General features: G+C 37.9%; 1 pseudogene; it reads left to right on the top strand.

Annotated features, from left to right (window-relative positions):
* Positions 1-2,278: 2,278 nt before the first annotated feature.
* Positions 2,279-5,328, top strand: LOC121434703 (annotated as a pseudogene).
* The last annotated feature ends 11,315 nt before the right edge of the window (positions 5,329-16,643 follow it).

Here is a 16,643-nt window from a genome sequence, read left to right as displayed (position 1 = left end):
CCTTCTCTTTGCCTAACCTCTCTGTTTTTAAAGAATGTAGCTTGACTATCATTTATTTAATGGATTATCTACTTATAAGAAAATACAGAGCTTATTTCTCTTTCTGGGTCTGGGTTACCTCATTTTTTTCTAGTTCCTCCTATTTGCGTGTAGGTTTCATGGTGCCCCTTTTTAAAAAGCTGAATAATACTCCATTGTGTAAATGTATATTACCTGTTCCTTATCCATTCTTCAGTTGAGGAACATTGAGTTTGCTTCCAGTTTCTGGGTATTATGAATAAAGCTGCAATGAATATGTTTGAGAAAGTGTCCTTGTGGTAGGATAGAGTGTCCTTTGGGTATATGCCCCAAAGTGGTATAGCTGGATCTGGTGATAGACCAATTCCCAACTTTCTGAGGAACTGCTACATTAATTTCCATTGTGAATTACAAGTTTACACTCCCACCTGCAGTGGGGGAATGTTCCCCCTTTCCCACACCTTCTCTATCATGAGTTGTATGGGAAGTCCTTCTGTATATGTATTGCTTTTATTGGTTAATTAATAAAAAACCTGTTTGGCCTTTGGCTTAGCAGAATAAAGCTAGGTGGGGAAAAATTAAACTGAATTTTGGGAGAAAGAAGGCAGAGTCAGTGAGACACCATGTAGCTGACGCTGGGGAACAGACATGCTGGAACCTTGCTGGTAAGCCAAAGCCATGTGGTGTTATACAGATTAATAAAAATGTGTGAAATTAATATATAAGAGCTATCCAATAAAAAGCTAGAGCTAATAGGCCGAACAATAATTTAACTAATATAGTTTCTATGTGATTATTTCAGGAGTCTGGGAGGCCAGGAAAAAACAGCCTCATACAAGAGCGGCCATTAATGTTTTTGATCTTAATCATTCTGACATACCTAAAATGGAATCTCATTTTCCTGGTAACTAAAGATGTTAAACATTTATTTAAGTGTTTGTTAAGAATTGAATCTATTGGGAGCTCACCAAGGCTAGCTGGACTGTGACTGAAAAAGCATGGGATAAAACCGGACTCTCTGAACATGGCGAACAATGAGGGCTGATGAGAACCCAAGGACAATGGCACAGGGTTTTGATCCTACTTCATGTTTTGGCTTTGTGGGAGCTTAGCCAGTTTGGATGTTTACCTTCCTAGACATGGACGGAGTGGGGAGGACCTTGGACTTTCCACAGGGCAGGGAATCCTGACTGCTCTTTGGACTGGAGAGGGAGGGGGAGAGGAGTAGGGGAAGGAGGAGAAGGGTGGGAGGAGAGGGAGGGAAATGGGAGGCTGGGAGGAGGCAGAAACTTTTTTTTTCCTTTTCTCAATAAAAAAAAAAAAAAACATCTTTGCCAGGCCAATGTGAAGGAGTCTTGCCTTACATTATTTTCTATAAGGTTATAGTCTCTGATTTTTCATTTAGACATCTTTTTAATTTTGAGTTTATTTTGTGTACAGAGAAAAATAAAGGTCCAATTTTGGTTTTTGTCAGTGGAAAAAAAAAGAATTGAATTTCACTCCATTGAATTTGCTGTTTGGATCTATACTCCATTTTAATTAGATTATTTGATTTAAGAATATCTAATTTCTCAAGTTCTTTGATGTTTTGGATATTAGTTCTCTGGAGGATGTGGAGTCAGTTAAAATAAGCGCTGCCTATTCTGTATGCTGCCACTTTGTCCAATTGATGGTGTCCTTTGCTTTTACAGAAATTTTTCAGTTTCATTAGTTCCTTTCTACCTATCGTTGAGCTTATTGCCCCGGCTATCAATGTTCTATTCAGAAAGCCATCTCCTGTGTCAATGTGTCTAAAAACAGTATCAACGAAACAACTCCTAGACTCCTGATGATATTCTGCTATACTCATACATCAGTACCTTATCCAGTCATCAGAGAGGCTTTCTCCAGAAGTAGATGGGGAAAGATGCCGAGATCCACAGCCAGACATTAGAAGGAGAGAATCTAAATGGAGGTGTCTATCATATCCCTCCTCTCAGAGCTCAGGGAACCATACAGAAGAGGAGACAAAGACTGTAAGAGCCAGAGGGGTGGGGGACACTAGGAGAAAAAGGCTCTGAAATCAATTATGTAAACTGCATATGAGCTCACCGAGACTGAAGCAGTAAGCACAGGACCTACAGGGGTCTGCACCAGGTACTCTGCATATATATTATAATTATCAGCTTAGTATTTTTTAGGAGATTTCTAAATGTGAGAATAAGTGGGTCTCCTACTCTGGTACCTGCTCTTGAAACTCCTTTCCTCCTTTTGGGTTGCCATGTCCACCTTTTCTAAGGTAGGTTTTGTGTAATCTTATATTTTAGTTTGTTATGCTTGGTTGTTATCTCTTAGAAGTCTGTTCTTTTCTAATGAGAGACAGAAAGGAAGTGGGTCTGGAATGTAAGGGAGATGGGGAGTAACTGGGAGGACTAAAGGAAACACTATAATCAGGATATATTGTATGAGAAAAGAATCTATTTTCAGTTAAAGGGAAAGAAAGAAAAAAAGGAAGCAATATTAAGTAAATCTTAAAAAGAGTTTGGATAATAATTCACAAAGATGCCTGAAGAAAGCTGGTCCAGAAGTCCAGATTTAGGTATGAAAGAATTATGTCAGAGGAAGATGAAAAATACCCATAACCCAGGAATAATGAACAAGAACACAAACAAGAAAAATGGATGGTGCTAGAGATGTGAATATAGCCTGGGGCCCAATGAAATGGCAATAGGGAATAGACTGGCCCTCGGAAACAGGGAGCCAGGGATGGAGACTGATGAGAGCTACCTTAAATGCAAGTTGCTTTGTTTATAATTAGATGCGGAAGCAGTAACTAACAGAAGGTGACTGCTATAGCCAAGGAATTAAGAAAATGGTAGCTCAACCAAGAAAGTAATATTGCTCTGTTAGAGGTGATGAGATGAGTTATAAGTGAAGATTTGGTGGTGTAGGGCAAATAGAACTCCCTGCCATACAGTTGGGGGACAATTGAGGCATAAAATGAAGGGGAAAATCTAAGAATATAAATCTGATAAGTCTCTCTTCCTCTGTCCATCAACCATAATTTCAAGTAAGGCAAAAAAGGAGAACAATGAGCAAAGAGAAAGAGATGGAGAGAAAGAAAAATTAAATTTGTTTTATTTTTTTAATTGTTTGTTTGTTCATCCGTCCATGTGTTTGCTTACTTTATTTATTTATTTATTTACAGTGGAAGACTTAATTCAGTACAGAATGATCAAAATTGTGGGGTATCCTTGGGAAAAGAGTAAGATATCACAATGACTTTCCCTTCTGAGAGGGAGCTTTCTGGTAAGACCTGAAACCGCAGTTTCAAGTGCCCGCTTACCAGGAGTCATTTTCCCAAGGTCAGGCATTTTTTAGGTAAGCAAGGGTCTCCATCCATTCCCTCTGAGGAACTCTCAGGTCCTGACATTAACATCTGACTGGCACCTATTGTCAAGGCCAATGGTACACTCCTCAGCCCCTCCCTGACCTGACCTGAGAAGCCACACCCCACCTCAGTTCACAGGCCCCTCTTTATCTATCTATCAATCTATCTATCTATCTATCTATCTATCTATCTATCTATACAGCATAAAATATGGATTCTCTTCTCAATGAAATGCTGTTGGCAGCCATTCGATGAATTTATTCTCATCTCAGATCAGATCCTGTCCAGCAGGGATGTCTTCTTTCCATGTTTCTTCTTCTTTTGTTTGTTGCAGTCAGTCCAGATGTGCCAAAGTGAAATTTTGTTAAATATATTTCTTACTAGAATGTGGTTGGTATAAGAAAAAAGTTAATAAAAATGCAAATTCTTCCATGCTATATAAGCCAATTTTTCTTACAAACTTTGTATTTGTAAGATTAAATTTCCCCTATTTATTAAAATGTTAATAAAGAGTAAGGAGATTACATCAAAATCCTGACATAGTGTTTATCTCACTCTATATTATACAAATAAACTGAGTTTGTTTAAGAAATAAAACGGAAAAGTATATAGAGTATCCCCATCAATAATCCAAACCAGCTCAGAAATTCTTAGACATAGTTCATGTTTTCATAAACCACTATCTGCCATCATTGATTTATACTATTTACATATTTTCTTCCTATAAAATACAGCTGCCTCTGGTTCATCTGAAAGATATGTTTTGCTCCCTGAGACCAAGGCAATGCAAAGCAATCTTATATCAATATATTTCTATTGTGAACTGAGCCTCTGTTATGATTTTTTCTAAGTCAACGTCAAAGGGACACATAATTCACCAATCGGGAAGAGACAAAGGAACACAGACACCATCAATGAGGAAGAGACAGAATAAGCACAACAATAAAACTCCCTCAAACTCATTCACAATTGAGTCTTCCAGGTAACTCGGATCTACACTTGAAATACTATTACAGTTCTACCAACAATCTGACATGGGAGCAATACTTCCCTTTACTGTGTCAGAGGATTTTTCATTATTTACAAGTTATCAAACAAGGTAATGTGTCATAAGGCATTTTCATACACACTTCCATGTGCTTTGTTGTGAAGTATTCTCCATACTTTTCCTAGCTGTAACTCCCTTCTTCCTCCTTCTCCTCCTGACCTGTCTTTTTATCTGCTCTCAACCACATGTGCTCCATTGTCTTCCATTTCTGCTTCATTTCCTAGTTTCAGTACATACACACATGTAACATACACTACTATTTATATAAATGTTATTTATAGATTTTTAAAATATTATTGTCTTTCTGGATCTGGCTTATTCCATTTAACATAATGATTTCCAGATCCATCTATTTTCATGCAATTATTATGAGGCCACCTTTCTTTTTGGGTGAATATAATCCATTCTATTCATCATGTTTTCTCTATTGATTCATCTTCCAATGGACTACTTAACTGAATTCATTGCCTAAATATTGAGAATGGTACAGTAATAAAAGAGTTGGATACACGAAACATTCCTCACAATACATCATTAGGAGAACTAAACTAATTCTCATGAAATTTGTGTTAACAAATATTTTAAATTGTACATTCATATACATATATACACCATATAAACATAAGATTTCCAGAAGCAATGTCATAAGTTTTTAAACAATATTACTAAGTCTTAAAATTTTAAAGAAAATTAACAAGAGGTCCAAGAATTTATCACTGAAGTTAACTGATGACAGACATGTACTAGGAATACTAAAGGACTTTGATCCTTTCTGGATCTTGTGATTGATGAGTGTGTGAAGATGGCAACTAGCGACCATCAGAATATTGTCAGAATGGTGGTCACACAAGGAAATGGAGTCATCATTTACGAAGCCTTGCAAAGAGTCTAAACAATGGCTCTTTAGCACAGGAGTCTGCATCACTCCCCAAAGGCCTGTTTGGCTCTGGGGCCGAATTGGGTCATGTGCATTTTCCTATGAAACATTTTGCTAAATAAACCTTAGTGGTACAAAAATAAAACAACTTCGACCTAACAAAAGGTAGCTATAAAACTTATAGTGCAATTATGTATATAAACATATAAATATCTATATTTGTGTGTACTTTTAATTTTCTATTCAACATTACAATAAAAATAATTTTCAGTATAATGACAAATAAGAGTTTTAAAACAAAAAAATCAAAAGGACAGAAAGGAATGTCTTCATTTATTTCTCACATAATATATTTAGGAAGCCAAAAAATTTACAAAAGGTTATTGGAGCCAGTAAGATATTTGTCTAGCATACTGATATACAATGAAAATATCTAGGCAGGGCTGTCTTTCTTTCGCACGACCCAGCCCCCCCAGCACCCCTCCCCAACCCTGCCCTGCTGTATGCTAGGACCAGTGCTCAAGTACAGTTTCAAGCTCCTAAACTAAGGCGACCCACCCAGAGCGGTGAGTGCCTGCCTACCGGGCAGGCCTCAGGGTCCCCTGTAAGGGAGCCAGGCACCTTCAGCACCGGCGCCAGGCTTCCTGCGCATTCCTGGATACCAACCCCCCCCCCTTGCTCCATTCATCCTGTTGGCCCTGGATCATTGGGCTACCTGCTGCCCTGTTTAGTTGCTGAGGAATCCCATTGGGACGGGAACGGTTCATGCTTCTACACTGAAGAGATATACCCAGAGAGTCAATCACAGCAAAGACTGGAACAAGAGACCAGGCCTCTCCTGGCTCCATTTGAAGGAAGAGATGGGAAGGCGCCAATACAAGAATTCCTCCAACAACCTCAAAGGCAACATGACACCACCAGAAACCAGGGATCCCGTAATAAGAAGAATTGTACACCCTACTCCTGAAGAAATAGAAGAAATCGACTCAAAAGTGAACTATATGAAAATAATAGAGGACCTTAAACAGGAGGTGAAAAACTGCCATAAACAATTAGAGATTACAAACAAAAAAGGTAGAGGAAATGAATAAATCGCTCAAAGACACGCAAGAAAACCAAGAGAAACAAGAAAAAGCAATCAAACAGGTTAGGGAAGCGGTTCAAGACAAGAAGAATGAAATGGAAGCAATGAAGAAAGCACAAACCGAGGGAAGAATGGAGATGGAAAATCTGGGTAAACGAACAGGAACGACAGAGACAAGTACTAACAACAGTTTACAAGAGATAGAAGAGAGAATATCAGACACTGAAGATACCATAGAGAAAATAAACACACTGATCAAAGAAAACAGCAAAACCAACAAAATCTCATCACAAAACATTCAGGAAATTTGGGACACAATAAAAAGACCAAACCTAAGAATAATTGGAGTAGAAGAAGGAGAAGAAGTGCAGCTCAACGGTACAGAAAATATACTTAATAAAATTATAGAAGAAAACTTTCCCAACCTGAAGAAAGAGGTACCTATGAAGGTTCAAGAAGCGTACAGAACACCAAATAGGCTGGTTCAAAAAAAAACATCCCCTCGCCATATAATAATCAAAACACAAAATATACAGAATAAAGAAAGAATATTAAGAGCCGCAAAGGAAAAAGGCCAAGTTACTTATAAAGGTAAACCTATCAGACTTACACCTGACTTCTCTATGGAAACCATGAAAGCCAGAAGGTCCTGGATAGATGTACTGCAAAAACTAAGAGATCATGGATGCAAGCCCAGACTACTATATCCAGCCAAGCTTTCGTTCACTATAAATGGAGAAAACAAAATTTTCCAGGATAAAAACAAATTTAAACAATACGTAGCCACAAATTCAGCCTTACAGAAAATTATAGAAGGAAAATCACTAACCAAGGAGTCCAACAATGCCCACAATAACTCAGTCATCTAGAGACCTTTCACCAGCGCAACTCAAAGAAGGGAAACACACAAACCCTACTACTAAAAAAGTGACCGGAGTTAACAACCACTGGTCTTTAATATCACTTAATGTCAATGGGCTCAACTCACCTATAAAAAGGCACAGGCTAAGGGATTGGATACGAAAACAGGATCCAACATTCTGCTGTCTACAAGAAACACACCTCAACCAGAAAGACAGGCACCTACTCAGAGTAAAGGTCTGGGAAAAGGCTTATCAAGCAAATGGACCTAAGAAACAAGCAGGTGTGGCCATACTAATTTCTAACAAAGTTGACTTCAAACTTAAATCAATCAGAAGAGATGGAAAGGGACATTTTATACTCATAACAGGAACAATTCATCAGGATGAAGTCTCAATCCTGAATATCTACGCCCCTAATATAAAAGCGCCCACGTATGTAAAAGAAACATTACTAAAACTCAAGGCAGCCATCAAACCACACACACTAATAGTAGGAGACTTCAACACTCCTCTCTCACCAATGGACAGGTCAATCAGACAGAAACCTAACAGAGAAATTGGAGAATTAATGGAGGTAATGAAGCAAATGGACTTAACAGACATCTATAGATTATTCCACCCGAAGAGGAATGAATATACCTTCTTCTCTGCAGCTCATGGAACCTTCTTGAAAATTGACCACATACTCAGTAACAAAGCAAACTTCCAGAGTTACAAAAAAATATTAGTAACCACCTGTGTCTTATCAGATCACCATGGATTAAAGTTAGAATTCAACAACAATGCTACCCCCAGAAAGCCTACAAACTCATGGAAACTGAACAGTCAACTACTGAACCATACCTGGATTAAGGAAGAAATAAAGAAAGAAATTAAAGTCTTCCTTGAATTCAATGAAAATAAAGAAACAACATACTCGAACTTATGGGACACTATGAAAGCAGTCCTAAGAGGAAAGTTCATAGCACTAAGTGCCCACTTAAAGAAAACAGAAAAAGCTCATATTGAAGACTTAACAGCCCACCTGAAAGCTCTAGAAAAAAAAAGAAGCAGACTCACCTAGGAGGAGTAGAAGATTGGAAATAATCAAACTGAGGGCTGAAATCAACAAAATAGAAACACAGAAAACAATCCAAAGAATCGATGAAACAAAAAGCTGGTCCTGGAGAAAATCAACAAGATTGATAAACCCCTATCCAAACTAATCAAACGGCAGAGAGAGAATACGCAAATTAATAAGATCAGAAATGAAAAGGGGGACATAACCACAGACACAGAGGAAATTCAGAGAATCATCAGATCTTAATACAAAAGCCTGTATAACACGAAACTGGAAAATGTAAAAGAAATGGACACTTTTTTAGATAAATACCATATACCAAAGTTACACCAGGACCAGGTGAACAATCTAAACAGACCTGTCAGTCGCGAAGAATTAGAAGCTGTTATCAAAAACCTCCCTACCAAAAAAAGCCCAGGACCAGATGGTTTCAATGCGGAATTCTACCAGAACTTCCAAGAAGAGCTAATACCTATACTCCATAATGTATTCCACAATATAGAAACAGAAGGGTCATTACCTAATTCCTTTTATGAAGCTACCGTTACTCTGATACCAAAACCACACAAAGACTCAACCAGGAAAGAGAATTACAGGCCAATCTCACTCATGAACATCGACGCAAAAATCCTCAACAAAATACTGGCAAACCGAATCCAAGAACACATCCGAAATATTATCCATTATGATCAAGTAGGCTTCATTCCTGAGATGCAGGGCTGGTTCAACATACGAAAATCTATCAATGTAATCCAGCATATAAATAAACTGAAAGAAAATAACCATATGATCATCTCATTAGATGCTGAAAAGGCATTCGACAAAATTCAACATCCATTTATGTTAAAAGTCTTGGAGAGATAAGGGATACAAGGGTTATACCTAAATATAATAAAAGCTATATACAGCAAGCCGACAGCTAACATCAAATTAAACGGAGAGAAACTCAAAGCCATCCCGCTTAACTCAGGAACACGACAAGGCTGTCCACTCTCGCCATACCTTTTCAATATAGTACTTGAAGTTCTAGCAATAGCAATAAGAAAACATAATGGGATCAAGGGGATTCGAATTGGAAAGGAAGAAGTTAAACTTTCGTTATTCACAGATGATATGATAGTGTACTTAAGCGACCCCCAAAACACCACCAAAGAACTTTTACAGCTGATAAACAGCTTTAGTAATGTGGCAGGATACAAGATCAACTCCAAAAAATCAGTCGCCCTCTTATACACAAAGGATAGGGACGCAGAGAGGGAAATCAGAGAAGCTTCACCATTCACGATAGCCACAAACAGCATAAAATATCTTGGGGTAAATCTAACCAAGGAAGTGAAAGATCTATTTGACAAGAACTTTAAGGCATTGAAGAAAGAAATTGAAGAGGATACCAAAAAATGGATGGATCTACCTTGCTCTTGGATTGGGAGGATCAACATAGTAAAAATGGCAATTCTACCTAAGGCAATTTATAGATTCAATGCAATCCCCATCAAGATCCCATCAAAATTCTTCACAGATCTGGAGAGGACAATAATCAACTTTATATGGAAAAACAAAAAACCCAGGATAGCCAAAACAATCCTATACAATAAAGGATCTTCTGGAGGCATTACCATCCCTGACTTCAAACTCTATTACAGAGCTACAGTAATGAAAATAGTGTGGTACTGGCATAAAAACAGAGAAGTTGACCAATGGAATCGTATAGAAGACCCGGATTTTAACCCACAAACCTATGAACACCTCATTTTTGATAAAGGAGCTAAAAGTATACAATGGAAGAAAGAAAGCATCTTCAACAAATAGTGCTGGCACAACTGGATGTCAACCTGTAGAAGAATGAAAATAGACCCACATCTTTCACCGTGCACAAAACTCAAGTCCAAATGGATTAAAGACCTCACTATCAGTCAGAACACACTGAACCTGATAGAAGAGAAAGTGGGAAATATCCTACAACAGATGGGCACAGGAGATCGCTTCCTATGTATAACCCCAGAAGCACAGACATTAAGGGCAACATTGAATAAATGGGACATACTAAAACTGAGAAGCTTCTGCAAAGCAAAGGACACTGTCACTAAGACAAAAAGGCAACCTACTGACTGGGAGAAGATCTTCACCAACCCCGCAACAGACAAAGGTCTGATCTCCAAAATATATAGAGAACTCAAGAAACTAGACTTTAAAATGCTAATTAACCCAATTAAAAAATGGGGCACTGATCTGAACAGAGAATTCTCAACAGAAGAAGTTCAAATGGCCAAAAGACACTTAAGGTCATGCTCAACTTCCTTAGCAATCAGGGAAATGCAAATCAAAACAACTTTGAGATATCATCTTACACCTGTCAGAACGGCTAAAGTCAAAAACACCAACGATAACCTTTGCTGGAGAGGCTGTGGAGGAAGGGGTACCCTCATCCATTGCTGGTGGGAATGCAATCTTGTGCAACCACTATGGAAGTCAGTGTTTCGGTTTCTCAGGAAATTCAGGATCAACCTACCCCTGGACCCAGCAATACCACTCTTGGGAATATACCCAAGAGATGCCCTATCATATGACAAAAGCATTTGTTCAACTATGTTCATAGCAGTATTATTTGTAATAGCCAGAACCTGGAAACAACCTAGATGCCCGTCAATGGAAGAATGGATGAAGAAAGTATGGAATATCTACACATTAGAGTAGTACGCTGTGGTAAAAAACAATGACTTCTCGAATTTTGCATGCAAATGGATGGAAATAGAAAACACTATCCTGAGTGAGGTATCCCAGACCCAAAAAGATGAACATGGGATGTACTCACTCATAATTGGTTTCTAGCCATAAATAAGGGTCACGGAGTCTACAATAGGTGAATCTAAAGAAGCTAAGTAAGAAGGGGAACCCAAGGAAAAACATATAGTTATCCTCTTGGCTAAGGGAAGTAGACAAAATTGCCAGGGAGAAAATTGGGATCTTGGGGGTGGGGTGGGATGGGGGTAGGGGGAGATGGGGAGAGAAAAGTTAGACGGGAAGGAGGTCGGGCTTGGGAAAACAGGAGGATTGGGATAAAGGAAGGTTGGACAGGGGAGCACGGAACCACAATTCTTAGTTAAGGGAGCCACTTTAGGGTTGGCAATAGACCTGACCCTAGAGGGGCTCCCAGGTGCCCAAGCTGAGGTGCCCAGTTAGTTCCTTGGGCAGTTGAGGATAGGGAACCTGAAATGACCCTATCCTAGAGCAATACTGACGAATACCTTGCATATCATCATAGAACCTTCAACTGGTGATGGATGGAGATAGAGACAGAGACCCACACTGGAGCACTGGATTGAGCTCCCAAGGTCCCAATGAGGAGCAGAAGGAGGGAGAACATGAGCAAAGAAGTCTGGACCACGAGGGATGCACCCACCCACTGAGACAGTGGAGCTGATCTATTGAGAGCTCACCAAGACCAGCTGGACTGTGACTGAAAAAGCATGGGATAAAACTGGACCCTCTGAACATGGCGAACAATGAGGGCTGATGAGACGCAAAGGACAACGGCACGGGGGTTTGATCCTAAGTAATGTGATGGCTTTGTGGGAGCCTAGTCAGTTTCGATGTTCACCTTCCTAGATATGGACGGAGGTGGGAGGTCCTAGGTCTTACCACAGGGCAGAAAACCCTGACTGCTCTTTGGACTGGAGAGGGAGGGGGAAAGGGGTGGGGGGAGGGGGATAAAAGTGGGAGGAGGGGGCATAGGGTGGGAGGAGGAGGAGGGAAATGGGAGGCTGGGAGGAGGTGGAAACTTGTTTTTTTTTTCTCCTTTTCTCAATAAAAAAACAAAAGAAAATATCTAAAAGTTAAAAATGCTTCAACAGTCTAGAAAACAAAATTTTACTTTAATAAGCATTTACAAGTCTAAAAATTATAACAGAAAACATAATAATTTTTAGCTGTTAAATCTCCTGAAACTGACATACTCAAGACAATCTCAATTGCCAAGCAAGCCTTTCTGCAAATGGGACTACATTAAACTGTAAATTTTAAATTCATAGAAATATGATATGAATAATTTTGTGGTGAAATTTAATGAAAATAGAATATATTTAGTCACATAATAAATAATAAATAGAAATGGCTCAGACACAATAGACTGTGGAGCTGATATGTAGATAATTAAGTGAACCATAAGAATGAAGTACAAATTCAAACTATGAACATTGTGAATGCAATAAATTGATTTTTAGCAAAGATTTTAAGTTAAATTAATTGAGAAAATAGATAAATTTAAATGTCATCAAAATATAACCTAGAGCTTACAGCAATGCAAAATTTATCTGAAATAAATCAGAGTCCAGATTTTAAAGTAAGCAGAGACATCAGAAAACAGCAAAGTCATTCAAAAGAAAAATGGAATTCACTCAATAAAATGTAAGAATAAGTCAATACAAACCCTGAAAGAAAATTCTCAATATTCTCAATACATAAGTTTAGTAAATGATTGTACCAGGACTATGTTATGAATTCTTCCAAATATTCACTCAGGATGAGAAGATGTATAGTATAAGTTATCAAAAATTAAAATTTTCACAAAATTGGACATAAATGTATGGTAATTACATCAAAAGGTTTTCTGTATTGTATCAGGGAATAAAAATTAAAGAAAAATAAAGTGAGATTTAATTGATTGGTCATATTTAAAATGACTCATTCAAGGTTTGGTGGGGCTCTGAAGCAACTAGAACTGTCGTTCTTTACTTCGGGGAATGAAAATATGGTAAACAGATGAACAGAAACAAAAAGACAACAACAGCAAACCACCTTTGAAATCCACTTGACAGTTTTCCCAAACAAATACTTCCATTCCCACCACATTCCCTTTACAGATATTTAATCAAGAGAAAAGAAAACATTTGTCTACAAAAGTGATATTCAGCAAATGATCACAGATGGTTTACTCATTATAGCCCAAACTGTGAAACCCTAATGTCTCTTAATAGGTGAACACATGAACAAGTTGTGGTATAATCATTCAACGCAACATTACTAGCTTTATGGAGGTGGATGGTCCTTGGACTTCCCACAGGGCAGGGAACCCTGATTGCTCTTTGGGCTGACGAGAGATGGGAATTGATTGGGGGTGGGGGGGTGGGATGTAAAGCGGTGGTGGGGAAGAGACAGAAATCTTTAATAAATAAATTTAAAAAAATTAAAGAACTAACGATAATATACAAATGAATCTCAACGTGCCTACAGATAAACCAGACTTTAAGAATACAAATTACACACACACACACACTCTTGTGGCTTACATCATTTAGAAAATTTGAAAGTTTTCAGTGGCTGTCTCTGGATATGAAAGAGGATTTCCTGGATCATAGATGAGGTAACTTTTGAGATAATGGAATTTTGGTGTCTTGATTTTGATTGAGTTTGCATGGATGTACAGGTAATATAGATAAGAGGAAAATAAGAAAACTAAGTGCTAATTATCTACAGTACATTAGCCTTTGTTTTCTAAATTAAATGACTTTTAATATTTCCTTAACTAATAAAATAGTAACATTGAAAGTTAATAAAATAGCAAAGTTCTTGAATATATACATTAGGTACACACACACACACACACACAAACACACACATAGGATTGCCAGGTATATATTGTAAAATGTGAAGGGTCATTATACTACACTTGAACTTTTCTTGTTTATATTTTAATGATTCAAGTAAATTTTCTGGAGTTTTAATTTCTAATATAAGTAGACAATCGAGTATGTATATCACAGTTGTAGGTCTTTTAAAAAACAGTAAAATCCACGATAATTACAAAACTGGGGAATACTGGGTTTCAACTCTGAGGAGAAAGGTATCCTGGCAGTTGGAAATCAAGAAATACCACAAAGTCACACCATACAAAAACCTCACATGAGAGACTTATTGGGAGAGACACAAGAGGGTAGATGCCTCTGCTCAAAAAAGAATCAGCAAAGAACTGCATAGGAGGAAGGCTTTATATGAGGTTTCTTGGAAACTTTCCAGGGTGGCCTGGGATTGATGGGATTTTGTGGCCTGATCTTGGGTCAGATTCAGGAATTGATGGGATTTCAAGATCAGGGATTAGAGGGATTCTGTGACCTGATCTTAGATTTCTTTTTGTCTCTGTGGGACGGAACCTGGCCTCCTGTGTCTTCAGGGGCTGTTAGAGTAGTTTGTGAGAGGGGCCTGGCCACTTGCATGTCTCAAGGGGCTCACAGTTACCTTAATTTTTCATTTAAGATGTACAGTTTTTACCTGCAAACAGATGTTTGCAAAAATTAAAGTATACTCAAAAATTGAATTTACAACAGAAAAGGGGGGATCTTCATCTCTAACTAGATATAATCCACTACTACATTAGATTTAATTCAGTCTTTGAATTTCGTTTTTATGAGTATGTATTTTCCCTTCGAAAAACAACAAGCATCCCAAGGATAGCAAGAAAACATAACATAACAAGTTACAGTAAGACGAGGCAAACCGTTATACCATGGTTGGTTGAGGCAAGCCAGTAGGAAGACAGTTGGTCCTTCTCTGGAGTAAGTAAACATTTGTCCATATCTCCCAGGATGCCTTCGCAAACTGCTTTGTTTGTCCATCCTCTATTAGAGGATTAATGAATGTATTCAATTTCTGGAACTTCCCGGAGGTGTTTTTAGTTGTTTACTTTCTGTTTTAAGAGACTTCCCTGAAATATTTCACCTCCTCTTAAATATTCTTCTGTTTCACTTCCCTGAAGACATCCTGTCTCAGGAAGTTTCCCTCAAAGATGGAAAGTATCAATCTTGAAAGAAGTTAGAATAAAACAGAAACATGCCTTAACCAATGCTTCCCTGTCTTTTACCTCAAGACAAGGTGAGTTTTGTCACTCTCATGTTTTTTTTCATTTCATATACAGAGCACTAGGGCCCGTTTAGAGGGGTTGAGATGAGCAACCTGCCGCCCCTGTTAACAAGGAACTCAACATACTGAAGAGAGACATCTGGGCATAGAAGAGGTCATTGCATCTTTCTCTGTGTTGAAGGATAGAACACAGGAGTAACTGAGAGAAGCTTAATGAGCTTTATTTCTTTTAGTTTTATTGGTCCTTAATTGAAGGTATTCTTTCTTCCATAGCCTTCCCGGGTGTTTAGATACAGAAAGATATCTGAAAGTTTCTCATATTAATCATATCCTTCCCGGGTGATTTTGATGCCTCTGCTCTGGACTATGTTATTACATAGTTTCTTATAATAGCAAAAGAAATTTTAAAAGGCAAATGACTCCTCTCCAACTATAGTGAAACAATCCTTGTTTCCCCAAAAATTATATTCTACAGGTGTATATTGGGATCCTGTTGTCTGAGCTATCTGTCCTAACTGGTTCCTGCATGTGTTAAGTCCCAAAGAAATCACACAGAGGTCTACATTAGTTATAAACTGATTAGCCCATTAGCTCAGGTTTCTTATTAACTCTTATAACTTATATTAGCACATTATTCTTGTCTACGATAGTCACATGCCTCAGTACCTTATTGAGCAAGGCAGTCACATCTTGCTTCTTCTGTGGTCAGGTCAGGACTCCAGAGGAATGGACTTCCTTCTTCCCAGAATTCTCCTGTTCTTATTGACCTGCCTCTACTTCCTATCTGGTTGTTCTGCCTATACTTCCTGCCTAACTACTAGCCTATTAGCATTTATTTAAAGTATAATTGAAAGAATACAGACCATTGTCCAACACCAGGATCCCACTGAAAATGCTGTCTAATTCATCAACATACTGAAAACTCCTAAATCAAGAAACTGACTTAAAGGGCTGGGGATATGGTTCAGTGGTTAAGAGTACTAGGTACTCTTCCAGAAAACCTGAGTTCCATTTCCAGGGTATGTTCATAGTGGCTCAAAATTATTGTCACTCTGGTTCCATAGGAATCTTACACTCTTTTGTGACCTCAGTGGGCACCAAGCATGAATATGGTGTGCATATATACATGCAGGAAAAAAGCCAATACATATAAAATAAAAGTAAGTATATCTTTTTTAAAGAAAAAACTTACTTAAATACATTGCAAACTCCTTATATTTAAAAAAAGAAAAAATTCTGTTCTGAGTATATTCATGTCTCCCAGTAAATATTAAATATGTAGGTGGGTAACAAATATTTTTTATTTTACAAATACTGAATATTATTCCTTGTAACATATGTTAACTGTTCACAGTACAAAAATTGCTTTAATCTCCAGTTGTTGTTTTGAAATATAGTACTTTTAGTGCAAATACATTAATTACAAAGAAAAACATGTGCTTTGTTTTGTTTACCCCAAAATAGCATTGCT

This window comes from Microtus oregoni, unplaced genomic scaffold (assembly GCF_018167655.1).
Source record: "Microtus oregoni isolate MIOR12 unplaced genomic scaffold, Mior012 000044F_ref0000062, whole genome shotgun sequence".
In the NCBI taxonomy this organism is placed as follows: domain Eukaryota; kingdom Metazoa; phylum Chordata; class Mammalia; order Rodentia; family Cricetidae; genus Microtus; species Microtus oregoni.
This window is presented reverse-complemented; position numbering and strand designations above follow the sequence as displayed.